The sequence below is a fragment of the Lampris incognitus genome, chromosome 18, assembly GCF_029633865.1.
Source record: "Lampris incognitus isolate fLamInc1 chromosome 18, fLamInc1.hap2, whole genome shotgun sequence".
In the NCBI taxonomy this organism is placed as follows: Eukaryota; Metazoa; Chordata; class Actinopteri; order Lampriformes; family Lampridae; genus Lampris; species Lampris incognitus.
The window spans coordinates 4,324,903-4,351,204 of NC_079228.1; the positions used below are offsets into that span (position 1 = coordinate 4,324,903).

Sequence of the window (26,302 nt, forward strand, 5' to 3'; positions counted from 1 at the left end):
CGGCCGGAGCGGAACCTAAAGAGGCAGTTCAGAGGCAGCGGAATATTTAGCCGCCGGGAGGGCGGATTTATTAACAAAATGAAACAAGGAAAAACACGAGAATAAAGTGTATAGTGTGTGGTGCGTTGTTAATCTTCGTTTGTGGGATGTGTGTCTAACTATGTGTGACGACCAGCGGGTTGTGTGTCTAGGCTATGTGTAAGCATTTACTCTACGTGTGGTGCGGTATGTAAATGTCGTATCCACTGTATAAAATGTGCGTGCAGGCAAAGGTGTCCATGGTCTGTGATCCAAAAGAAGTCCGAGCGTGGTTTTCCAGGGTCCGTAATCCGTGGAGAGCGGGTCCTTGAGAGGTCCAAATCCAAAAGCCGGGCGTTCCAAGTGAGAGGTTAGGGTCCGTGGCAGTGGGCAGAGCTGGGGGAGTTCTTGAGGAGACAGGGAAAACAGGATTAAACAAGGCACCAGAAGACACGAAGGAAAACGTGGGTTGACAATTTGACTAGAAGGAACGAGTAAACTAGGTAGGCTAGACAACGTTCTGGCGACGACACATTGGGTTGGCTGGGGTCTTGTAGATTGGTGATGAGCTGATCACTCACAGGTGTGGTGGTTGTAGATTGTAGACAGGTGCGTTGTTGTTGATTGTGTCTATGTGACGCTCTATGAGCGCGCGCAGACGTGCCTGGTCTTTCAGAGACAGATGATGGAGATGTGCTTCGTGATCTCACGGTGGAGGCAGAGGGCCGAGCAGGGGGCTGAACCACAACACAGGGATTTCGAGTCTCTGCCAGGAATGTATTGTGTACTTCTGGGTTACTTGGGTTGCGTACCTCTCTCTCGTTACCTTGACGTCATTCAGTAAAATCATCTATGCACTTACCGGATCGTGTCTTTGGCTTTGTGAGTGTCGTTACCTTATACTGGCGTGGTGGCAGCATTTAACGAACTTACGCTCTTGATGTTGAAAATTATCAGTGCGGGAGTCCGGCGCATTCATACTCTTGTGAGTCACACTGTAGATTATCTCTACTGCTAAACACGAACTGGGAAGCTATTGCTAACATGGCTAACATGCACAGAGCACCGAAGCAGTGGTGCCTAATGAAAACAGAGACCGTGAAGTCTTTTGAAAACTGGCGTCAGAATCTTTTCTACACACTGTCACTAGATAATGAGTTTGGCCCTTTTCTTCTAGAGGGCGTGCACTGGGAGAAAAAGTCTACAGCATCTGCGTTCAGAGGTTTTACAGATGATGGTGATGAAGCCCCAGTTGCTCTGAGACGTGCCAGACAGCAAAAAGTTAATATGCTGGAGTTAATGCTGGGGCAAATAGCCAATTATTGCCCAGTCGTCTTATGCAACACAATCGTCAGAAATTCCACGTCTGTAGCTTACATTTGGCAGACTATTCGGACGCAATATGGATTCCAATCTAAGGATGTTCACTTTGGATTTCCAAGATGGTGGCGCGCTGGACACAGCGGCTGCAGCGGCTCCCTGTTCAGTGTTGTGTTTTCTTTGTTATTTATACGTTAGTTTTAAGTTTATTTACAAATGTAGGTCCTGCGCTCTTCTACAACTGTCAGGAAGTGTTAAACCTCAGAACGGATAACTCACTTCCCTCCACCATCACGGACAACTCCCCCATCCATATGATCCGCTCACCGGTCTCGCAGTGGAAACGCTGCCCCCTGGCGGCAACGTGAACAGAAGAGGAGGAAACGAGGCAGGCTACATGCTAAGCTAAGTAGCGCTCCCTTCAAAGCTCCCCTCCCCAGCGTCTTCATGGCTAATGTCCGGTCGTTAGCTAACAAAATGGACGCGATAAGACTCAGGCTGTCCTCTCAGAAAAGGCTGCAGAACTGCTGTCTGCTGATGTTTACGGAGACTTGGCTCATCAGCAACATGGCGACTCGGCAGTCGAGCTAGCGGGCCGCACAGCCTTCCGTGCCGACAGGACAGTGGACTCCGGCAAGACCCGCGGAGGAGGTTTGAGTATTTATGTCAGTAACTCTTGGTGCAACAATATGAAGATGGTTGAAAGGTATTGCTCTGCTGATCTGGAGCTCCTTATGATTCAGTGTAGGCCTTTCTACCTGCCCAGGGAGCTAACGGCCATTACCATCGCCGCTGTATACATCCCCCCACATGCTAATGCTAAGGAAGCACTTAAGCAGCTACAATGTGCCATCAGCAGACAACAGACCAAACACCCGGACAATGCCTTTATCATAGGTGGTGACTTTAATCAGGCTAACCTCAGGGCTGTATTGCCCAAATTCCATCAGCATGTCTCCTGCCCCACTAGGGGACAAAACACCCTGGACCATCTCTATACAAACATCAAGGACTCATACAAAGCTACTCCCTGCCCTCATCTGGGGCATTCTGACCACCTCTGCCTGTTCCTGGTCCCAGCCTACAAACCCCTAATAAAACGGGTCAAGCCAGCAGTAAAGACAATCACTGTCCGGCCAGAAGGAGCAGTCTCTGAACTCCAGGACTGTTTTGACAACACAGACTGGAGTGGTTTTGCACATTCAGCTACCCATGGCTCCCCTATAGACATTAATGAACAGACATCTGCCATACTAGACTACATTAACTTTTGCACCGAGTGTCGCAACAAAAAAATCAGTCCGCACCTTTCCAAACCAGAAACCCTGGATGACCAGTGAGGTCCGGCAGCTGCTGAAAGTCCGGGATGCAGCATTCAAGTCATGTAACTTTGAGGCCTACAGCACAGCCAGATCCAACCTCAAAAGGGCATCAGAACAGCCAAACATAAATATTCCCTACGAATAGAGGACCACTTTCACAATAACTCTGATCCTCGGCGAATGTGGCAAGGCATTCAGTCTATCACAGACTACAAAAGCTCTAATTGCGGTCCCGCTGTCCATGATGCCTCCCTGCCAGACAAGCTAAATTATTTCTATTCCCGCTTGGACAAGGACAATACTGACCCAGCCACAAAAATCCCCAGCCACCCAGGAAACCAGGTGCTCACTCTATCAGTCGCAGAGGTCAGGGAATCACTGCGCAGAGTGAACACACAGAAGGCTGCCGGACCAGACGGCATACCGGGTCGGGTCCTCCGGGAATGTGCCGACCAGCTGGCCGAGGTCTTTACACCTGTATTTAACTGTCCCAATCTAAAGTCCCGGCATGCTTTAAGACCACCTCTATCATTCCTGTCTCCAAGAAACCAACATCCACATGTCTGAATGACTACCGACCCATAGCACTCACCCCCATTGCCATGAAGTGCTTTGAAAGACTGGTTCTGGCTCACATCAAAAACATTATCCCCCCCACATTCGACCCACATCAGTTCGCCTACCCTCCCAAGAGGTCTACTGAGGATGCCATTGCCACTGCCCTACACATTGCTCTGACCCACCTTGAACTTAACAACACATACATCCGGATGCTGTTTATAGATTACAGCGCTGCCTTCAACACTATCATCCCTGCCAAACTAACCACCAAACTCCTCTCCCTTGGCCTCAACCCCTCCCTCTGTAACTGGATCCTGGACTTCCTGACCAACAGACCTCAGTCTGTTAGGTTAGGTGACCACTCCTCCTCCACCCTGACCCTCAGCACAGGTGCCCCTCAAGGCTGTGTTCTGAGCCCCCTCCTTTTCTCCCTCTTCACCCACGACTGCCTGCCAACTCACCGCTCAAATGTTATAGTTAAGTTTGCAGATGACACCACAGTCATTGGCCTTATCACCAACAATGACAAGACGGCCTACAGGGACGAGATTCAGCACCTCACATCATGGTGTACTACCAACAATCTTGTCCTTAATGTGCAGAAGACGAAGGAGCTGATTGTGGACTTCAGGAGGTCTAGAAGCTGCAGCCACTCCCCCATACACATCAATGGGGTGGAAGTGGAGCGTGTTTCCAGCTTTAAATTCCTTGGAGTCCACATCAGCGAGGACCTTTCGTGGACATTAAACACCCAGGCCCTTGTGAAAAAGGCCCAACAACGCCTGCATTTCCTGAGGAGGCTGAGGAGCGCCCGTCTACCCCCCAAAATTCTCACCAACTTCCACCACTGCACCATAGAGCATCCTGACCATCTGCATCTCAGTGTGGCACGGCAATTGCACCTCAGTAGACTAGAAAGCTCTGCAGCGGGTCGTCAAGGCGGCCCAGCATATCACCGGTACCCAGCTCCCAGCCATAAAAGACATTTATCACAAACGCTGCCTTCGAAGGGGTCTGAGCATCAGCAGAGAGCCCTCCCACTCCAACCATGGACTGTCCTCCCCCCTGCGCTCTGGGAGGCGCTACAGGAGCCTCAGAGCCTGCACTACCAGGCTCAAAAACAGCCTCTTTCCACAAGCTGTTGCCCACCTGAACCTGGCTACCCATTGAATGAATGTCTGTAGATATTTTTAAATATTTTGTACTCCAGCTCTCTTTTAACTTATTTTTAGCTTTTGTTCTTCATGTGTGTATATCTTATACTGTGTTTGCTGTGCTTGTCTGTGTCTGTCTTGCACTGTTTGGTGAAGCCACAGCCCTCATTTCATTTTTAACATGTGCCTGCACATTGTTTTAATGACAATAAAATTGAATTGAAGTGAATTTATAGACTTTGCAGCAGTCACACTGGAGGCAAATGAACCAGAGAACCTGTTTCAGAGGTTTATGGCCTTCGTGGAGGATAATTTACTTTACAAAGATTACTCATTTAGGTGCTCCTGTGACTGAAGATGAGGCACTCCCACTGTAGAAAATTTCATTGTGCTCACCTGGCTTCACATCCTACACTCTGACCTACCAAAGCTGGTGAAACAACATTATGAGACAGAGTTACGGTCACGCACATTGGTCTCAATTGAACCTGAGCTTTCCCAGGCGTTTGTTTCCTTGCTGGATGAACGGCGGGCTTCTGAGGATGCGAGAGCCATGCGTGCAGCTGTGTCTGTTTTGCCTTGGCCCAAACAGATCCCCGCAGTAAGAACAAAGAGGTCCTGTCCACTGTGCAAGGAGGCGCGGAGACCCAACAACCACTTCTTAAGCAAGTGCCCATTTCTGCCAGCTCAGAATAGAGTGTTTATTGCTAAAGCCAAGCAGTTGGCTGAGGCACCAGATGACACGGGGAGTGAGCCAGATGACTGTGAGGGTGACATCATGGCCATACCCAGTCTCATGCAGCGTGTGCTTATCTGGCAGTCACCATACCTCGACGTTTTCCATGACCACACCCCGTGAGGCTCACCATTGACAGTGGTGCCACAGGCAACATGATGAGAGCCTCATGTGCAACCAGACCTGGGATCAGAGTTACCAGCAGCACACAATCTGCCCATCAGGCTGACGGCTTTTCTCTCCTAAGAGTGGTGGGGGAAACACACACAGTTTAATAGAGATGAGCACAGTCTTTATTTTGAGGGCCTTGCAGTTGAAAATCTGGACTCTGATATCCTGGCTGGTATTCCCTTCATGGAGAAGAACAATGTCTCTATTCGACCAGCGAAACACTAGGTATGTGTCCAGGAGGACATGTATCGGTATGGTTACTGCCACGCACCCATGGACAGGCATGCTGTTCGACGGGCACATGTCCTACGAGCCCGCACTAGAACCACATTGTGGCCTCGTGAATATGTAGAGCTTGAGCTTCCTACTGAGCTCTGTGATGTCTATGGTGAACTGGCTGTGGAACCACACGTGGGGACACTACATGGAGTAGACACTGCCCCCTGCTGGCCTGCTCCATCCTGTTAGCTAGTGTATCAGGGAATATTCGTGTTCCCAATCTCACAAATGAACCTCAGTATGTGAAAAAAATGACCATGTATGCTATGTTCGCGCAACCTACGACAATTCAAAGACGCCCCCCCCCCCCCCGCTTACCAGTGTCACTCTACCAAGATCCACACCCTTCTCCGGAGAAATTAAGCTAGACCCAGACAATATTATGCCATCTGACATAAGAAACAAATTTCAGCTACTGCACAAAGACTTTGACGAGCAGTTTGACCCACACTTCAAGGGGTACAATGGCGCCATCTGTCCATTCCATGCAAAAGTGAATATGGGTCCTGTTCAACCACGACAACGCAAGGGCAGATTTCCCCAGTAATGAAGAGGCCACTTGCAGGAGCTCCAGGCCCAGTTTGACACACTGGAACAGATGGGTGTCTTTAAATGGTCTGAGGATGCTGATGTGTGTGTGGAATATGTTAACCCATCGTTCCTTGTTAAAAAAAAAAACAAATGGGGGTTTTCACCTTGTCACTGCCTTTGCAGACGTGGGCAGGTATAGTAAACCCCAGCCTTCTCTCATGCCGAACGTCGACTCCACCCTGAGGATGATAGCCCAATGGAAATACAGAAATACATTGTTGCAACGGACCTCACCAAGGCATTCTACCAAATACCATTATCCAAAGTCTCAATGAGATACTGCGGGGTGGTAACACCTTTCAAGGGTGTTCGTGTATATACTCGATGCACCATGGGCATGCCTGGCTCAGAGACTGCCCTAGAGGAGCTAACATGCTGGGCCTTTGGTGAACTCCTGGAACAGGGTAAAGTGGCCTAGGTCGTGAATGATTTGTACTGCGGGGCAAACACACTTGAAGATCTGCTTAGTGTCTAGAAGGGAGTGTTGTCAGCACTGCGACATTGTGGACTCAACCTATCAGCTACAAAGACAGTCGTTGCCCCTCAACAAACAAACATCCTGGACTGGTTGTGACGTCATGGGACCATCCAGGCCAGTCCCCACCGTGTTGCGGCATTAGCTGCATGCTCCCCTCCTAAGAATGTGGCTGGCCTTCAATTATTCATTGGCGAATACAAGGTGCTTGCTAATGTGATTAAGGGCTGTGTACCCGTCCTGGCCCCACTAGATGATGTCATTGATGGCCGTGAGTCAAAGGATGTGATGAAGTGGTCAGATGAACTTCTGTTTGCCTTCAAAAATGCACAGAAAGCCCTGGACACAAACCACTCAATCACATTGCCTCAACCAGAGGACCAGCTCTGGATTGTCTGGATTGTCAGGGAACTTGGTCTAGGAGCCACACTTTTTTCACTCGTCAACATTCAGTGAAAGTTGCAGGCTGCTTTAGTGCTAAACTCTGCAAAAACCAGTCAATTTGGCTACCATGCGAGGTAGAGGCCCTATCTATTGCCGCTGCACTGAAGCACTTTAGCCCGTACATAATCCAGTCCTCAAAGAAAGCCTGTGTGTTAACAGACAGCAAGCCTTGCGTACAAGCCTTTGAAAAGCTATGCAGAGGAGAGTTATCAGGTAGCTCCAGTGTAACTACATTTCCGTCTACAGCCAGTAGGTTTCAAGTCTCCATTCGGCACATCGCTGGTGCAACGATACTGCATTCTGGTTTTGCCAGTCGCAATGCTCTTGACTATGACAATACCACCTGCTCGATCTGCACTTTTGTCTGCACCTCTATGGAGTCTGTTGTACGCCAGGTTATGGCAGAGGGCATTCTTCAGGGTCCCAAAAACTCCCCTTTTCCAACAGATCAGCATGGCTGGCCATAGAGGCTGAGTGCTCTGACCTCCGAAGAACAAGTGCTCACCTCCGCCAGGGCACCCCCCCCCCTCAAAGAAGCTAACTAAAATACGTGATGTTAAACGTTACCTGAATGTAGCCACATTATCCAACTACTGCTTTTTGGTATTGCGTCGCCATACCCCCTTGCTTCCTCAGCTGACTGTATCATAATTCCAAGGTTGGTCCTGGATGGTCTCCTTATGTCCTTTCATATAAAACCTGATCACCCTACAGCTCGTCAGCTGAGATTGGTTGTGCAACGCTATTTCTGTGCTCTGGACATGAATGCTGTCATGTATCTACAGGATAACTGAATTATACAACGACCAAGGTGTACCTTGGTCTCCCTCTTTTATTTGCTAGACTGCAGTAACATTACAAAACGACTGTGTTAAGCAGGCACGAAAACACATGAGTGACCCTCTTGCTCTGTCTTCTTCCAAGGGCGCACACCAGAGTGGCGCACGTACATTTATACAACATACACAACCCATAGACATCGAGGGTCAGAGGTGAAACATAAAATACATATTACTGCAGAAAAAAACATTTGCTTTCGTGTGTATCTTGATACGCTACAGATGCTGCCATCCAATGTGTCACTGAGGGTTGTCACTAGTGTGCTGCCCTCACCTTATACTGGCACTCAGCCATGGATTTATTATAGTCAGTGTTCGAACTATACCGTGGCCTTCGGGGGAGCCCACTTTTTGTATTTTTTTCACGGGGGGGCGCTTGCACGTGCCTCAAACAGAGGACTTACTTACAAAGATACAGTAGCGGCAAGTGGCCTACTTGCTTTATGCCAGCACATCATAAAGGCTATATAAATATATACTCTTATACTCCCTCCATATAAAATAGGCTATAAACAAAGTACATCAGGCTGCCTACAATCGAGTGAATCAACAACAGTTAATGTTACCAGTCACAGGCTACAGAAGAACACCATAATTCCTCCTTTCAATTAAGACATCGAGGGTCATGTAGACCCATAACAACCCAGCCACAACACATTGGGAATAACATGCCTTACCTTAATACAGAATCGACCACAGAAGCCTGGGGTCAGCTGCCTTTGCTGTTCATCCAGAAATCCATGATGTGAACGGGCGATGACCTGCCTTAATCCAAGATGTGATATATCCAGAAAAAGGAGCGATGAGAGGCTGTTTTCAGGCAACCTATTGCGGGTCTTGCTGTCAATGTCATTGATGGCAGAAAATCCCCTCTCACACTCAGCTGAAGTGGGAACGTATGTTCTACTCGCTGCACAAAGCTTTTCCAGCATTTCACCTGGTGCTCTGTCCTGTAACCTCCAGTCGCGGAACTCCTCGACCGCCTCTCTGGCTGGTTCTCCAAGCATTTTAGCAAGTGCCCGTACTTCGTTTTCTCCATACAGAATCAAAGCATTCCGATCCTGTGGCTAAAAGTTCTTATCCAGGGGTTTCAGCAGGAGGTCTGATTCTGGCATTCGCCTTGTGAGATTGTCGATCACAGAATGATAAAACTGATTTTGGTTAATCTTACCCGTGCCCTCAACTAGTTGAACATCTTTAAACAGCCCCTGTGACGTGCGCTGTTCGGCCTTCTGTGTGGATTTACCTCCACTCGCTTTCATTGCTTTCAGTATATCAGTAGACTGCAGAATGTGGCAACTGGCATCCATTAGAGTGATGTCTCTTGGTTGACATTTCAGTGACAGGCCCTGTAGCTCACGAGTATGTCTTTCATGCAAGCCGGATCAAGTAACAACCCAGAGTTTGTGAGGTGTTTGTATAGCGCCAGGAATTTCTTCCTCTCGGTGTCATTGCAAGATGCATCCTTGCTTGCAGTTTTGAAGTGGCGCGCTAAAGCAGGGTAGTTATTCCAGGCTGCCTTTACAGTATTGAAACTACTTGCCATCCATCTGATGGTGACTATCTGTCCAAGTCTCAAAATTTGCATATTTAGATTTGCAGCTGCTTCCTCAAGCAATCTCACATTCTTTGCAGACTGGTGGTACAAAGAATACAGCTTGGCAATGAAAAACTCGAAATGATTACATCCAGCAACCACTTTCAGAGAATCATGGACAAGGCAGTGGGCCAGGCAATGTATGGACTGGATGTTTGGAAAGTCACGCTTAAGCCTTGCAATGACTCCAGTGGTTTTGCCTGTGAGAACTGAAGCCCCATCTGTGGCGATGCTGATGAGGCGTTTCCCCAAAAACTCATCATGTAATCCCGCTGTGCGAAAGCACCGTCTCATACTGTGTTGTAAATGTATTCTGCATCTGTGCCCTGTGTGAGCTCTATAATAATGCCTAATAAAACATTCTCCAAATCTCCTTTGCCAGTCACATCACATCTGAGGTGAGATGAGATAGACACAACCGTGTACTGTGCTTTCATCATTGGTGATGCCGATTTTTGAATTAAGCTCTCGAATATTCGAAACAAACTTCTTCCGCATTTGCTGTGCAATATGACCTATAATCTCAGCGCAGGAGTGATCTAATTTATGCGCAGCTCCCACCTTTGCGCCATGAAGCTCCTGAAGCTTCATTAAAGGGGTGAGCTTTCTGTAAGACAGCCTTTCCTTAGCCACCATATAGGCGGACCTGAATGATGCTGCGGTCTCCTCCATTAACTTGGAATTCACCTCAATGACTTTATTTGGCAGAATCGCCTTTTGCTTAGTCAATGCCACTTCAGTGGCCCTCTTGTGTGCAATGCTGTCCCTGTGTTTATATAGCAGAGTGATGTTGTTAGGCTAGATTGTGGACTGAGTCTTTATTTTGATATGCATTATAAGAATGACTGGTCTCTTATTGTGAAAGGTGACAGAGCGGAAGTTCTAGCGCAAAGGACGATACCAACTGGTTTTGTGTATGTGGGTGACTTTCTGGTTTCATATTAACTTCTTACAACGCACTAGGTCGTATCTAATAGTCAAAGTACATTTCGGAAGTCATTATAAAGATGATAGAATCCGGTTATAACATTTCAAAGCCGATATTTGGCGTTAGGAAGAAGCTATAATATAATGGACTCTAACGTTGTGGAACAAGCTCCTTGTTCGCACCTGTTACGTTCCCTTTCACTCTGGACTTTGAAAGAAACTGGAATGTAGTCTGTGTGCTGTTAGAGTTTTGGTAAATTACCCTGTAAATACTGTTTCTCGCGTAGCATCGACGGTAGTGGTAATAACCGTTAACTAGTTTGTGATTTGTGTTGCAATTCTCAACTATTCTGTTCATTTACGTGGATTTAAAGTGTAGAAAATGTGATGGTAATTCTGCACATACCGTTCTAGTGTGGGAGTGCACTGTTAGAATGTCCACTAGAGGGTGCTGTTGCCCACTCATGTACTGAAAATACCGTTGTTGGTGAATCAATTGCAGGCTGTGGGCACTGTATGCGGAAGGAGACCTGTATATTCACTGCTGTGTACTGTTTTCATACAGGTATGGGGGGGGTTGTTATTTTGATTTTATTTTATTTCTTTATTTTAAAGGAGAATTGCAAGATATTTTGTACGCCATTTTATATGGGTTTTGTAGAATTTATTTTAATAGAAAAAGAACCTGTAATGAAAAAAAAAAAATCAAGTGTCGCACTGTGTGCAGTTTTGTCGCCCTTTCGCTCTGGACTTTGAAGGAGACGGCGGTGGGCACTGTATGCAGAAGGAGACCTGTATACTGCTGTGTACTGTTTTCATACAGGCTTCTGATAGCAATAAATACGATACTGTGGGAGTGCAGGAATGAGGAGATGGAGAGATCGGGTCAAGTCAATTCCGTTTACTCGCCACACAAAACGACACCGATACAGCACAATCTCTCCTGGCAACCAGCTAACCGCTAGGCTGCTGCAAACATCGCTCACCCCGGTCAGCCGGCGTGCCAAAACGGGCCACCCAGGACCCGATGAACACCCGGGCCACCTCAGTAGACGTGGTCGATGACGGGGGAACAGCTTCCGGCCACCTGGTGGTCCTGTCCACCATGGTGAGAAGGTGAGTGAACCCGTGGGAGGGGAGCAGGGGGCCTACCAGGTCCACATTCACATGGTCAAAACGCCTCTCAGGCACCAGGAATGGCACCAAGGGGGCTTTGGTATGACGGTGTGCTTTCGAACGCTGGCATGCCACGCAGGAGTCAGCCCAGACGAACTTGGCCCCCACCAGCTTAGTGGACGCCTTCACATCCGGGTGGGAAAGGCCATGGATAATGTCAAAAACACGGCTTCGCCAGACGGTGGGCACCATGAGGCGGGGCTGGTCCGTGGAAACGTCGCAGAGGAGCGTGGCGTTGGCGCTGTCAAACACCACATCCTCCAACCGCAGCCCCGTAGCGGCCGTCTGATAGGCCTGGATGTCCGCGTCAGCGGCTTGGTCTGCAGCCATGGCAGCCTAATCAAGTCCCAAGTGAACGGACCCTGCCCGGGAGAGGCAGTCAGCGACCGAGTTGTCCTTGCCAGCCACGTGCCGGATGTCCGTAGTAAACTCCGAGTTGGCAGAGAGCTGACGCTGTTGGCGCCCGGACCACGGCTCGGAGGTCTTGGCCATGGCAAAAGTCAACAGCTTGTGGTCGACGAAGCAGTGAAACGGCGGCCTTCCAACAGGAACCTGAAGTGTCGGGAGGCGAGGAAGAAACCCAGGAGCTTCCGGTCGAAGGTGCTGTACTTCCACTCGTTGTCCTTAAGCTGTTTGCTAAAGAAGGCAAGGGGCTGACAGGCGCCGCCCACCTACTGCTCGCACACCGCCCCGACCGCATAGTCAGAGGCGTCGGTCGTGAGGGCAATCGGGGCAGTGGGGGACGGGTGCGCCAGCAAAGCGGCATTGGCCAGCGCAGCCTTGGCGTCGTCGAAAGCTTCGTCCATCCCCGGGGACCAGTGTACCTCGCCCTTGGGGTCCTTGCCCCGCAGGGCCTCGTACAAGGGCTGCATGTGGTGAGCTGCATGGGGAATAAACCTATTATAAAAGTTCACCATGCCCAAGAACTCCTGCAGGGAATTCACAGTGCGGGGGCGTGGAAAACTGGCGACGGCGTCCACTCTGGCAGGAAGCGGAACGGCTCCTTGCCGGGAGATGCGGTAGCCGAGGAAGTTGATGAACCACAGGCCAAACTGGCACTTGGCTGGGTTGACTATGAGTCCATGCGCACTGAGCCACTCGAACAACTGCTGGAGCTGCGTCAAGTGCTCCTCTGTGGATGCGCTGGCCACGAGAACGTCATCCAAGTAAACAAACAAGAACGGCATATCCCATAGCACAGAGTCCATCAGCCGCTGGAACGTCTGCGCTGCCCCCTTGAGACCAAAGGGCATCCGCAGGAACTCAAAAAGTCCAAATGGCGTGATGACAGCTGTCTGTGGCATGTCGCGAGGGTGGACCGGTACCTGGTGGTAGCCCCGCACCAAATCTACTTTGGAAAAGATGGTGCCCCCCGCCAGGTGGGCGGAGAAGTCCTGTATGTGCGGGACGGGGTACCGGTCAGGGGTTGTGGCGTGTTCAGGCGACGAAAATCGCCGCAGGGACGCCGACCGCCGTCAGCCTTAACCATGTGCAAGGGGGAGGCCCACGGGCTGTCCGAGCGGCGCACAATGCCGAGGCGTTCCATGGTGGCAAACTCCTCCCTGGCGATCGCGAGCTTAGCAGAGTCGAGGCGCCGAGCACATGCGTAGACCGGGGGACCGTCGGTGGCAATATGGTGCTCCACGCAGTGCTTGGCCACCGCTGACGAGAACGTAGGTGTGGTGAGGTCAGGGAACTCTGCAAGCAGTCGTTGATACGTATCTCCGGCAGCAAGCATGTTTGACAGGCCGAGTGTCCCTGCACCTCCCAGTGTGCACGGGTATGTAGCGAAAGAGACAGCATCGATCAAGCGACAGTTCGTAACATCCAGCAGCAGCCTGAAGGCGCATAGGAAGTCCGCGCCCAGGAGGGGAACTGACACCGCGGCCATAACGAAGTCCCTGTTAGGGTTTGTGGAAGACCCCAAGCACCAGACAGAGATGGAGTTAGCTGAAACTGGCGTACTTTATTACTTGCTCGTACAACGGTCAAACACAGGAGGGCAATGAGCGACAAGAAAACGGGAAGTCCAAGGGAAAAAACTCGCGGGTAGTCCAAACTGGGAATACGGCAGGACACTTCCACGGGGAAACTTTGCAAAGAAAACCATAAGCCAAGGGCTGAGGTAAGCTCGGAGAGAGAAGCACCGTAAGGGAAGAGTAACCACTACTGCGAGGAGGTTACGGCACGAACTGACAATGGGCGCTGGGAGACCAGGAAACTTAAGCCCAGCCCTGACGAGCTGATTGGCTGCCGGCGCAGGGTGGGCGGGCCACGGCGAAGAGTAACCACTACTGCGAGGAGGTTACGGCACGAACTGACAACGGGCGCTGGGAGACCAGGAAACTTAAGCCAAGCCCTGACGAGCTGATTGGCTGCCGGCGCAGGGTGGGCGGGCCACGGCGCAGGGTGGGCGAGCCGTAACAGTACCCCCCTCCACGGGAACCACCAGGCGACTTACCCGGCTTGTCGGGATGGGAATGATGAAACTCAGTGAGCAGCCCAGGGTCCAGGATGAGCTGGCAGGAGACCCAGCTATGTTCCTCCGGACCGTAGCCTTCCCAGTCCACCAAATACTGGAACCCCCGTCCTCGGCGCCGGACGTCCAGCAGCCGGCGGACCTTCCACTGGGGGTGCCCATCCACGATCTCAGGGGGAGACGGAGCTGGGGCCGGAGGCATCAGAGGACAGTGGGAGACAGGCTTAACCCGAGACACATGAAAAACGGGATGGATCTTCAAGGAAGCCGGAAGCTTCAGACTCACCTCTGCAGGGCTGAGCACCTTCCTGATCTCAAAGGGCCCGACAAACCGGGGGTTCAGCTTCTTCGCGATGGACTGAAGCGGGAGGTACTTCGAGGACAGCCACACCCTTTGGCCTGGTTTGTACGTAGGCGCTGGGGACCGGTGTCGGTTGGCTCCCCGACTGGTGTGCTCAGCTGCCCGAAGCAGAGCTGCTCTGGTCACCTCCCAGACGCGACGACACTGGTTCAGATGGGCCTGCACGGAGGGAACTGCCACTTCCGACTCCTGCGCAGCAAAGAGAGGCGGCGGGTAGCCCAAGGACACCTCAAAAGGTGAGAAGCCAGTGGCAGAGCAGACCAGGGAGTTGATGGCATACTCGACCCAGGGGAGGAACCGGCTCCAGGAGCTGGGCTTCATGGCGGCCACGCACCGGAGGGCAGACTCCACGCTCTGGTTCATCCTCTCCGTCTGCCCGTTAGTCTGTGGGTGATATCCAGAGGAGAGACTGACAGAGGAAACCCAACCCCTTACAAAAAGCCCGCCATACCTGGGAGACGAACTGGGGCCCTCGGTCCGAGACGACGTCCAGGGGAAGGCCGTGGAGAAGGAACACGTGGCTCGTCAGGAGGTCCGCCGTCTCAGAAGCCGATGGGAGTTTGGGGAGGGCCACCAGGTGCACTCCCTTACGGAAGCGGTCCACCACTGTCAGGATCACAGTGTTACCCTGGGAGGGAGGCAGTCCGGAGACAAAATCCAATGCCACATGGGACCAGGGCCGGCTTGGAGTTGGGGGGGCTGCAGCAGACCCGCGGGTGCCTGGTGAGAGGCCTTGCTGCGAGCAGAGACGGAGCAGGCCTTTACGAAGTCCCTGACGTCGTTCCTCATGGTGGGCCACCAGAAACGCCGAGCCAGGAAGGTGAAGGTGCGGTGGACACCCGGGTGGCAAGCAAACTGACTGGCATGGCCCCACTGAAGAACCCGGGACCGGACTGAGTCCGGGACGAACAGGCGGCGTGGAGGCACGTGGCTCGGGGCGGGATGGGAGCACAACGCCTGCCTGACCACGGTCTCCATGCCCCAAGTAACCATGCCAACCACCCTGGCCTCAGGAAGGATGGGAGTCGGCTCCTCTGTAGCTGGCTCCCTCCTCGGGCATTGTCGGGACAGGGAGTCTGCCTTCGTGTTGCGGGACCCGGGGCGATAAGTCAGCGCGAAGTCAAACCGACTGAGGAAGCTGGCCCACCGTGCCTGCCGACCATCGAGGCGCTTGGTTGCTCGGATGAACGTCAAGTTCTTATGATCAGTCCAGATGGTGGCCAGGACCCTGGTGCTCGGCTGAGCAGTATCCAGCAGGGCAGTGGCAGTGTCACAGACTAGTCGGTGGAGTTCAGGCCGGCCGCAACGACCAGTCACTTCGGGTCACTCTGCGTGACCCGAACGCTCTGCGTTCCAGTCCCTCAAGGAGAGGTTCACCAGCGCCCCGGTCCTGCTCCACCCCGACCCCAAGAGGCAGTTCATCGTGGAGGTGGACGCTTCGGACACCGGGTTGGGGGCTGTCCTCTCCCAGCGGTCAGCGTCTGACCAGAAGGTCCATCCATGCGCCTTCTTCTCTCGCCGGTTCCTCCCCGCCGAGGAGCACTACGATGTCGGGAACCGGGAGCTGCCGAAACACACCTCCACATACCTGGTGCCGTAGGTACGTATGGGCGTGCCGTTCGCGGCATCCATCGGGGGGCTTTGTCCACCGGCCATGGTGTCCGCGGCCGATGCAGGCAGGACGCTACGCTGAGCGCCCGAATCGACCAGCAGCCGCCGGCCAGATGAGGCGCCCTTGATAAACAACAGCCTGCTGTTCTCGCCGGCGCTCATAGCTGCTATTGAGCGCCCCCTGGCGTTTCCCTGGACGCTGAAGCTGCATGGCGGGCGACACTGCTTGGCCCTGGCACCAAACCTGTTGTGGTAATAAAACAACCCGCTGCTGTCACGCTGGCGGCGGGCAGCCACCGCAGCCACGGTGCCCGCTGCGTCCTCCAGAGGCGGGCGCGAGGTCCGGGTGGGGAGCATCGCATGAACGAACTGCTGCCGGTTGGCGAGGGAAATCCTGTCCGCTTCCGCACCCAGAGCGCGGTAGTCTTTGATGGAGGAGAGGGGGGAGCTGGCTAGCGCTGTGCGCGCTGGTAGCTGCCGCAGAAAAATATGGGTGAAAATGAAGGAGGGGTCCGCCGATCCCAAAACGGCCAACATCTTCTCCAGCAGCTCGGAAGGTTTGCTATCGCCGAGTCCGTTGAGTGACAACAGGCGATCCGCCTTCTCCACCTCCGACAGCTGGAAGAGCTGCAAAAGGAAGCCTTGATGCGCCGTGTTTCCCCACAGCCGGGGGGCTTCCAGTAGACCCATAGCTCGGGCCGTGGTCCGGGCATCCAACACCGCCACCACATGGAAATACCTCGTACCGTCCCGCGTTATTCCTCCCAGCTCGAACTGGGCTTCAATGTGCTGAAACCATGGCCGGGCGGGGACGGTGCTGCCAAAACTCGGGCAACTTCACCGTCGCTGCTGAGATGCTAGCGCTAACATGAGCCGTACCGTTAGCATCCCTCGGAACCGGAGCGGTGTCGTCATCGCTTTGGGTCGACATGTTCGTTGTCAACGTGCGGGGTCACCAATGTGGGAGTGCAGGAATGAGGAGACGGAGAGATGGAGTCGAGTCCATTCCGTTTACTCGCCATACAAAACGACACCGATACAGCACAATCTCCCCTGGCAACCAGCTAACCGCTAGCTGCTGCTAACATGGCTCCACCCCGGAAACTCTAAGCAGTGCCTACGTCATCACTCTGAATGTCTGCCTTAAAGGAGCAGCAGCCCCTGGTGAATAAACCCTCGATTGTGTATCACCACAATATCATCCACCTGGTCGTCGTAGCGTAGTCAGTCACACCAACAAACTACACAACGCAGAGAACCACGCTACATTTATATATCTTTTTTCGCAACTTGTTCTGAGCAGTGCTGCTTACTTCCCCGTTAATCCAGTCCTCAAACAAGTGCGTGCCATGTACCTTCTCAGACAGACGCGGGGACGCAGGTTTTTGCGTCCCTGCAAGCGGTGCACCCAGGGTCCGAAATTAACACTCGCCAACCGCCAAATGCGAGTAGATTTTCTGATTGGCGAGTAAATCTCAGAGGCCTACCGGCCACATGGCGGGTAACAAAAAAAAAGGAAATCGAACCATTTAATCCCCCCTCTCTCTCTCTCTCTCTCGCTCTCTCGCTCTCCTTAGCAACAGCAATAACATAGCAATAACAATAACAGAAACTAACCAATCAGAGTGCATTAGAATGTTGCTAGGCGCTACTGGCAGGTAGCATTACACACACACCCGGGAGGAACAACGACAGCAGCACCGTCAGACTCGGTACTAGCCTACTCTATTCTTTTAACTAACGTTAGCCAGCAACACCAGTTACGTGGCGACATTTAGAAGGCGCAAAACCACCATCAAAAAGACAACCATGCCCTGAAGAGGAGGAAGAAGCCACCATCACCACCAAACCGAACAAAAGAAAGTTTAGTAAGAAGTGGAGGTATGGCGATAAAGGAGCTGCGAGAGGCTGGCTGGAGTATAACGCACAGACCGTGATAATGAGTTGCTCCGTCTGTCGCCAGGAGGCCAAAAACCGCAGCAGTTCATTAGTCATCGGTAACAAGATAATGAAGGTAGAAACCATCAGGGACCATGAGACCTCCAGATGTCACATTACCTGTATGAAGCCCTGTCGGGCTCAGTCGGAGCCTGTCCTCACAGCATCCTCCGTAAAGGCGCTAGTAGCCATGTCCGAGCAGACCAGCATGAGAATGCAGAACAGGTTTAGGACTGTTCAGGCCACGGGCAAGAAGGCCAGACCACTCTCCCACTTCGAATGCATGTGCGAGTAAGTGAATTTAGTTGTCATCTCAAAATATCCTTTTACAGTGTAAACAAAGTGCTGGCTGTAGCTAACGTTAGCCAGCTAGCACTAGTATGTGACACCTAGCTTGCACCGTCTCCACCGTCTTCAGCCAGAGAGGACTTTTCTTCAGCTTCTACCTGCTGCGTGGGCACCCCGGCGGGCGGTGTGCTAACAGCGGTGCCAGGGCTTTCAGCAGGTGACTCGGTCATTTTTGACATATATGAAATGTGTGCTCTCAATTGTAGAAGTAAATCTTTATTTTTGTATTAACGCAGGCAAACGTCATGAGTACATATGTGTGACGAACAATGATAACAGCCAATGAAATGCGCTGAGATTGGCACGTGGTCTGTGGGTATATAACACGCATGTGTCAGGATAGTCCCTCTTTCTACGTTTGATCCCGGTAAGAACAGAGCTGACGCCCCACTGTGTATTTACTCCTCCGTAAAGCTAACATTTACTTGGGTCTAGCACTGGGTATACACGCCAGAATCGCTGAACAATTCAGCTCTGACAACAGTCATGCTAACATCACTAGAACACGGTTTCTTAGTGAAACCAACGTTCATTAAACTGCCTTGTTTCTTGTTGACATGGCTATTGATGCTAACTGCAAAAAGGAAATGCTAAGGACTTCACGCGCAGATCAGTGGGCCTCAGCCTCCAACGTTTATATTTTTCTACGAATCTTTGAGTTAACGTGTAAACATGAGTGGAGATTGATTTGCACCACAGCGCCGCCACGCCTTCATGGTCATGACAAGAATAGCATGTGTAGTTATCTTTACTGAAGTGAATTTGTGTTAAATCGCCGTCATGCATGAATGAATGACACATTCGCAATTTTACACATAATAATCGATGATGGTGACGATACATGAAACTGAAATTGCATGTCAAATTAATACATTGTCAATATTTTTAGAGACCCTCCAAATTTTCACAAATCACGTTTTCAGGGGAGCTCATGGCTTATTAAGGGGAGCTGAGCTCCCCCTAGCACTTCCGTAATTCGCAATTTAGTAGAACTGAAAATGGCGCCGCCGCTCAGCCTTGCAGCCATTTTCCCCAGTGGTCACTCGCGGTATTGCAGCGAAAAAAATCATCTGCAGCCCAAAAACCATTTTCACCATAGACCACCATTGTAAAAGATACGCCTGTAAAACTGTTGACAGGACACTTGCAGCTATAATCATGGTCAATTATTACTCTTTGTATTGTATATTTTTAAGTAATGGAGTTTTAATCTTTTTAAAATTTTTCCAAAGCCCATAATTTTTTTTTCTGCATGACGACACGGCTGTGTATGAGCCATTCTCGTAGCCTACAGGCATGATGGGAGAAACACTACTGCACATATTCAGTGGGCCCCATGTACCCAGAAGTCATCCGGAAGCCAGAAACTTTTTCGGCGTATGCGCCACGCAGGCAATTCTCACAGGAATGAACAGGCGCCATTTTTAGATCCGGTATCCAGTTCTACCAGAGGAGGATTCGATAAGACAACAGGTGACCAAAAACAAACAAAAAACATAACGCACATATCACACAAAACATCTTTTTTAGATTCCAATATTTCATTAGAATGACTATTTCCTCCGTGAATCAAACAAAAACAGGGTCGCCGTTTAAAAAAAAATGTGTCGTGTGCAACAGAGCACCCTCCTCGGGTGACACATACGATGTGATTGCAACTATTCCCAAATCCTCTGTGAACAGTACACATGACCACTGTACCTCTAGTGAATGGTCACCGCAGTCTGCATATGAAACTGGTGGTTGGTTTCAGTCGTTATGAAACTGTATTGTTTATAAGGGTGGGGACACCTGCAGACACTGTATTGTTTATAAGGGTGGGGGTACCTGCAGTCACTGTATGGTTTATCAGGGTGGGGGTACCTGCAGACACTGTATTGTTTATAAGGGTGGGGGTACCTGCAGTCACTATATTGTTTATAAGGGTGGGGACACCTGCAGACACTGTATTGTTTATAAGGGTGGGGGTACCTGCAGTCACTGTATTGTTTATAAGGGTGGGGGTACTTGCAGTCAGGTGAGACTGAAGAGATCACTGTATTGTTTATAAGGGTGGGGTACCTGCAATCACTGTATTGTTTATAAGGGTGGGGGTGCCTGCAGTCACTGTATTGTTTATAAGGGTGGGGGTACCTGCAGTCAGGTGAGTGAAGAGGTCACTTAGATGATGAGGAAACGTTTCTCTTAATAAACATGGTGTCCAGATGAACTGATTCAACTTCCGGTGGTTTTCTTACCTGGATTACTAAGCAGCAGCAAGACCCCTCCTGCATAAGATATGGTCCACCTGGTGGTTTTTAGGGAGTTGTTCCTTATGCGATGCGAGGGTCTAAGGACAGGATGTTGTGTTGCTGTATAGCCACTTGAAGCAAATCTGTAATTTGTGATATTGGGTTATACAAATAAAATTGACTTGACCTTCCTCCACTCTTGTACGTCACCCTGTGTTCCTCCCTCTTCTTGAAATATGTATTCACCACAGCCACTTCCATCTTTTTCACAAAACCCACCACCATCTGTCCTTCCACATTCCTCTCCTTGACACCATACCTTCCCATCACCTCCTCATCACCTCTGTTCCCTTCACCAACATGTCCATTGAAGTCCGCTCCATCACCACTCTCTCCTCCTTGGGTACCCTCTCCACCACGTCATCCAACTCACTCCAGAATTCTTCTTTCTCCTCCATCTCACACCCAACTTGTGGGCGTATGTGCTGATAACATTCATCACCACACCTTCGATTTGCAGCTTCATCCTCATCCCTCTGTCCAACTCTCTCTCCACCCGCAGCACGCAGTCAGACTGGTGGCTGGTGCCTGAACAGCACGTACTCGTGTTTACATTCTAGTGACTGGTCCCTTACAAGGCACACAGGACAAAATGGCTCGCTATGAATTTCTGAATTACTACCAGTGATCAGACAGCAAATATAGGTCCTGAAGTAACAGGTCCAGCGAAGACCCACCTTGGCCGGCATCTTTTCATTTTTCACACAGATGTTGCCTTGTTTGCACTTACAACTACTTGTGGTTTACATGTTACTCAGCAGCAGATGTGTGGGTGTCTTTTGTGGTCTGGGTGTTGGTTGTGGCTATCGGGGGGTTGAGTGCTTTTGCAGGACACTGTATATATCTTATAAACCCATGTAATTGTGTTATCCTGTTTTAATGTCATATCCTTCACTTCACTCACTAAGATGTATGACTTTTTTTTCCTTTGTCTCCATGGTGATGGTGGTCACGTGGCTCAGGTCCTGGGCTTTTTCGGTGGCGTCTGGACACTGCTTGGCATCCTCCTCATCATATTCTTCATATATTTTATAATTCCATTGTAACTGTGTTATCCTCTTTCAGTGTTTACTTCTGTGCACGTTGTGCGCCTTGGGAGAGAGCTCCTCCTCTGGTGCCCTCCCTGAGCTTTCCTCCCAGTTTTGCCCCTGTTAAGGGTTTTAGGGAGTTGTTCCTTATCTGATGTGAGGGTCCAAGGACAGGATGTTGTGCTGCTGTGGAGCCCTTTGAGGCACATTTGTAATTTGTGATACCGGGCTATACAAATAAAACTGACTTGACTCGAGAGTTCATCAGAACTTTAACGTGGCCCGTAGCGAGGATTTGTTCACACACGTTCCATGACACGGTTGCGTGGAACATGTTTGTGTAAGCATACATGTTTAACTAAATAATGAAAGTTTCGTGCTCTTGTTCAGAATAAGAATATCTTTCACCAGATCTAGGAGATTTGCAGATTATATACACTTGCGTGATTTGTATGAATTAGACCTGTCATACAAAACTAAGGCTTCAGGTACAGTGGGTACAGAAACGTGTCTGCATGCGTTGTGTCCGTGTGCAACGGGCCAGCTGCGGTTCAGCTGACTCAACATCCTTCTTCATAAATGCTACGTTAATGCTATTGGGTGGTGCAGCAAATTAATATCGTAGCACCCCCACACTGGGGTTCACAGTTTGAACCCCAGCATTGCCTCTGGCTTGGCCAGGTGTCACAGGGAGCACAGTGGCAGTGCTCCTGGGTGGGGTCAGTTAGGGGTACTGTTTCCCATTATGACAGTAGTAACTACTACAGGTAGTGGGGTGCCTGTAAAGCTGTGGGTAGATCTGGAGGAAATAGCATGAGCCTCCACACATGTGTTGATGCTCCCCTAAAGAAACCTGCAGCTGGTAGTGTAGCGGTCTATCCCGTTGGCTACCACCACGGGGCTCGGCGGTTCGAATCTCCATGTTACCTCCAGCTTGGTCGGGCATCCCTACAGTCACAATTGGCCGTGTCTGCGGGTCGGAAGCCGGATGTAGGTATGTGTCCTGGTCGCTGCACTAGCACTTCCTCTGGTCGGTTGTGGCACCAGTTCGGGGGGAGACTGGGGGGAATAGCGTGATCCTCCCACGCACTATGCTCCCCTGGTGAAACTCCTCACTGTCAGGTGAAAAGAAACGGCTGGCAACTCCACATATATCGGAGGAGGCATGTGGTAGTCTGCAGCCCTCCCCGGATCAGCAGAGGGGGTGGAGCAGTGACCAGGATGGCTTGGAAGAGTGGGGTAATTGGCCAGATATAACTGGGGAGAAAAAGGGGGGGAAATCAAAAAAAAAGAAGAAGAAAGAAACCTGTAGTTGTCAGATGAAAAGAAGTAGTCAGCTGGCTACACGCCACCATAGGACTCATCCAATGACCAAGCCTAAGTAAAACGGAACTGGAAATGACAAAATTGGGATGAAAAGGGGATAAACTCTAAAAGCAAATAATAAGAATTAAATAAGTTGTACTGAGGGAAAAACCAATCTATTTGGTTCTATTTAAATGAATGAGATTAGCCCTGGATGAAATATCAGCATATCTGAGCAAATATGACACAACGTTTTCATTGCTAGCTAGCTGAGGCAATATGTCGCTGCTGGAGCTAAAGACTTCCAGGCTAGGGTTGCCAACTCCTTGAAATGGAAATAAGGAACAGGGGACAGCAAGAAATCTGCTAGTATTACTCCCCCTCTGGTGCGGTGCGGTCCCAAATTGTTCATGTTTCCAGGTACTTTGGTCAAAAGACAGGTCACATATGCAGAAGAAAACATGAATGTTACACCACCACAGATGGGAGTCGGTCAGCTCTCCCCATCCAGCCACTTCCTCTTTCTTGCCTGTGCTATTATCACACCTCCCCTAAGCCCAATTTCTGAGAAATTTTCAAAAATGAGAAAGCAACAGAGCACAGCTGCTTAATCTCTCTACATAGAGTCATTTGTCGTCTTCAGTATGAAATGTGAAACTGTCTTAAATGTCACTAAAGCAATCTTCTACTGGTCACTGGCTGATGGTTAGCCTGTCACATGACAGCCACTCTGTCACGTGAGTATCTGTTCTCCACCAGGTCTACCTGAATAATCTGGCATCCACGTCACAGACAGTTACAGCCCACATCCCCGGTGCAGGCCAGGGGTGTCTGTTGACACCCATCAGTTATAACAGGAACATGGAGTTGGTGTGATAACATGACCTCTGAATGTTTCTGTCCACTAGGACCAGAGTACGCTAAGAGCTTATTTACATCTATACAATAAGACAGAAATGATGTAAAAATAAATAAATAATAATAAAGCAGTTGATTTAAAGCAAGTGAGATGACAAAGCAATAGGGAGGTAGATAAATTGTCTTTTTTTAACTCACTGACATGGTGGTACTTATTTCTTAGTTTGACAGGAATATTAAGAGCGCATGTTTGAAAGGCTACTTCAGCTCGGTAGAAAGCAAGAGCAGGCTTTCTCTCTGCACAGTTTACCATGAAGACGATGTTAATGAGTCACACAACACCACACCAGCCACTATCACAGCACAGTGACAGCATAGTGAGAGTAACGTACTCACCAAACGCACAGGGGCAGTTTCACCAAACGCACAGGGGAAGTTTCACCAAACACCACAGGGGCAGTTTCACCAAACACCACAGGGGCAGTTTCCGGGCAGGTCAGCAGATGTGCAGAAAAAGGGAAAAGGGGTTCAGTTTTGTAAGGAAACAACGGGTACACTGTCTGTGAATGTTCTCATTCATCCAGGTCATGGTTATCCAAAGGAGTTGAATCAAGTGCAACTGGACTTGGTATATATCGTGAAGACGTTTCGCCTCTCATCCAAGAGGCGAAACGTCTTCACGGATATATACCAAGTCCAGTTGCACTTGATTCAACTCCTTTGGATAACGGGTACACTGCTGTCCCAAGAATTTACAAATGTCTGTTCTATAAGTTACTGATGTAATGAAATTGTTTATACAGAAATATATGAAACACGTAATGCTTGTTCTATAAATTCTACACAGGACCATATTTTAGCGAGTCTACAATAACTATTCTTTACTGTCACTTGTCTCAGTTGGGATCTTGTGGTTAACTAATCCTGCAAAATGTACCTTTGTATTTAACTATGACTTCAACAGAAAATAATCAGAAAATCTAAAAATTTAAAATAAAAGATAAGCTCTTAAAAAAGACAAGTGATAGTACTATCTTGGTTTTCATCAGAGATACAAAGTTTAAAAGGAAACCAGTGTGCTAGCAGAGAGTCATTACTCTTCCTGGCTTTAAATATATATATATAGAGAGAGAGAGAGATATATATATATAGATATATACGTAAGTATAGAACCACTGTTCCCTGGTTGCACAGAGGAAGGTTTAAATATTTAATGTCCTCTCTGATGAAATCTTACTTTTAACACAGGAGTTCATCTTTCATTCTGCTGGCAGCAGATATTGTGGATCTGTCTCTTACGTCACACATTTCCAGTCCTTTCATTTTGCAAGCGACTATACGAGAAGGGCGGGTTCAGCAATATTTCAACCGCAATCCTGACAAATGACATTTGCAGCATGAATTTGGGTGATTGGCCAAATGCAGGTGTGCACATGTGATGGAAGGGAGTAGTTTTAAGTTTATGGAATACATTGTGATATACATTTTCAACATACAGTTGAGAGTGTGAACATAAAACATTATTGGGCTGTACAAAACACTTGACTTACATCCGGCCTGGTTTCAGGAGAGCATAATAGCCGTTATTGCCGTCATCATGAATCATTATCTTCATCTGTGGGCTTGTTCATCAGCAGTAGTTTCCACAGACGTACATTCTCAATCAAATGTGCTGCCATCCCCACGCACGTCCACACAGCATGGCCAGTTTCTGCTGCCTGCCAAGAGAAGAGATGCTGACCAAGGATAGGAAGGAGTGTGAAAGAGGGGAGAGAAGAGGGATCCTACACCCTGTCAGCCCGCAGGACCGCTGGGCAGTCTCCCCCCCGTCAATCCCCATCACTCCGGAGCGCCATCAGCAGGCGTCAGACGGGTGGTTATGGGGCTTCGTTGTAAGCGGCAGCCCTCTATATGAAGCCTACAGTGCTGGTGTCCATACAGACATGTGTCAGGCTATTTGCTCCTTGTCTACTTTTACGCGGAACGTGGGATGGATGAGGGCGACTGGAGAACGTCGCGTTCTCTCAACCGATGTGTTGGAATATCAGGAACGACGCACCTGGGTTCTGACATCTGTTTGCGGAAGTAAACTGACGCAGAAACCCCGTCAGCGCTGCTCCTCGCAGCGGCTAATCCGCCCACAAAGACTCCGTCTAATTTCTTTTAACGGCAAATCCACCAGGTCTACAATAAAGTCCACAACAAGGAAATCCTGAGCTTTGACAGGCCCGTATCGCAAGCATGGGGATTCATAACCCGCCTATGCTTCACAACTCGCGAAATGAAATGAATAAAATCAAAACGAAATCCAATCAAATAGAAATAATTAATATTATAGGAAACCTGCCTTATTCCATATTAGCCTGTATATCTGAAGCCCGCGGTACTGAGACTGCGCTGTGCAGCATGGTGTCTCGCAGTAAAACGCCTCTACCCGACGAGATGACGGCAGAACACGGTGCCGAGACGAGCC

General features: G+C 49.9%; 1 long non-coding RNA gene across 1 annotated transcript; it reads right to left on the reverse strand.

Annotated features, from left to right (window-relative positions):
• LOC130129158 (uncharacterized) lies at positions 1-26,302 on the reverse strand. The gene is made up of 3 exons (XR_008811962.1): positions 26,173-26,302; positions 25,380-25,543; positions 1-414 (listed from the first exon to the last, which is right to left on the reverse strand). It is a non-coding gene; the product is annotated as an uncharacterized LOC130129158 (long non-coding RNA).